Here is a 1270-nt window from a genome sequence, read left to right as displayed (position 1 = left end):
ACAACAATCATAACCGATAATCTCAATCATGAGTTTGCGCGACGGACACGCATACGGAGACGAAAGACAAAGAGAAAATTACTTACGCCGATACGCGACGTAATCACACGCGCTACTACAATACAATATAACGAAGATTCTCTATCGGAGTGGCGCGGACACCACTATTACACACACCGAAGCGCGACGAATGACCTCTACAATAATCCCGCGAAACGGACCAATACACAGAGACGGCTACACCAAGAAAATGAACTGAAATCCACTCAAGTCGGCACTCAACGAAATCGCACGACTACATGCACGCACGGACAGGACGCGACGAATAAACCAGACATTTAAGCGACGTAACGGGGAAACGCGCTGTCTCCGACGATTAGGCCCGGTCGTTCGGCCGGGGCACCGGCAATCACCCGAAATCGGCGGACCTCACTCCGTCTTGGCGACCCGATGTCGCCGGTAGATACGTGGGCCCGACCGTAGTGGCCCGATGTGAACACCCGCGATCCACGCGGTACCGTAACGTGAACGGAAGCAGCGCGAGACCGCGACCATCGAACGAAACGCGAAGTCGATAGCTAAAGTTCCGGTGATACGGCGTAGCGCATCCCGGACACGCGGTACCGATACCGTACACCAAAGGGTTACCCGAAGAACCTCCACGAGAGGTGCGCACAATGGGCGAAATAGCGAAATCGAGCTCTGACTTGCCTATGCCGATACGCGGAGAAATCAACCTCCGGGTACAATACACGAAAACGCTAACCACTCACAACGCGACTACGCACGTACTTAACACTAATACTCGCGCACAGGTGTACGAGGGCTTTGCAGCACTCGCGGCGACGACCTCCGGGTGGCTCGATTCGCGATACGCGGCACTTCCGGTAGCTCACGGCAAGATTCGGTAAGAACCCTCGCACTTGAGGACGGACGCCGACACACCAAAATCAAAAAAGTTCCGAAGTACGTGTCGCCAAAGGGGCGACTCTAACACAAAAATGGCGTTTCCGTCCGCAAAGTGCGAGCGGGACCCTCGATCCGCCCGTGGCTTTACAACACTCCGAAATAGAGGGTCACCTTACCGGCACGATCCCCACGTCGTTCCTTGCGGATTTCTCCGGGCTGGCAGCTCGTCCTTCTTTATCGTTCTCGCAACAGGCGCTTGCTCGCTAGATCGCTCTCCCGGCTCGTCCGCTCGCTCGCAGGATTCGCACGCCAAAGCGGCGTAGATCGCGTTCGATCCGCAATCGATGCCTGCACCCCCAGC

Source organism: Wasmannia auropunctata, unplaced genomic scaffold (assembly GCF_000956235.1).
Source record: "Wasmannia auropunctata unplaced genomic scaffold, wasmannia.A_1.0 LD336092.1, whole genome shotgun sequence".
Lineage (NCBI taxonomy): Eukaryota > Metazoa > Arthropoda > Insecta > Hymenoptera > Formicidae > Wasmannia > Wasmannia auropunctata.
Note: the sequence above shows the minus strand (reverse complement) of the source record.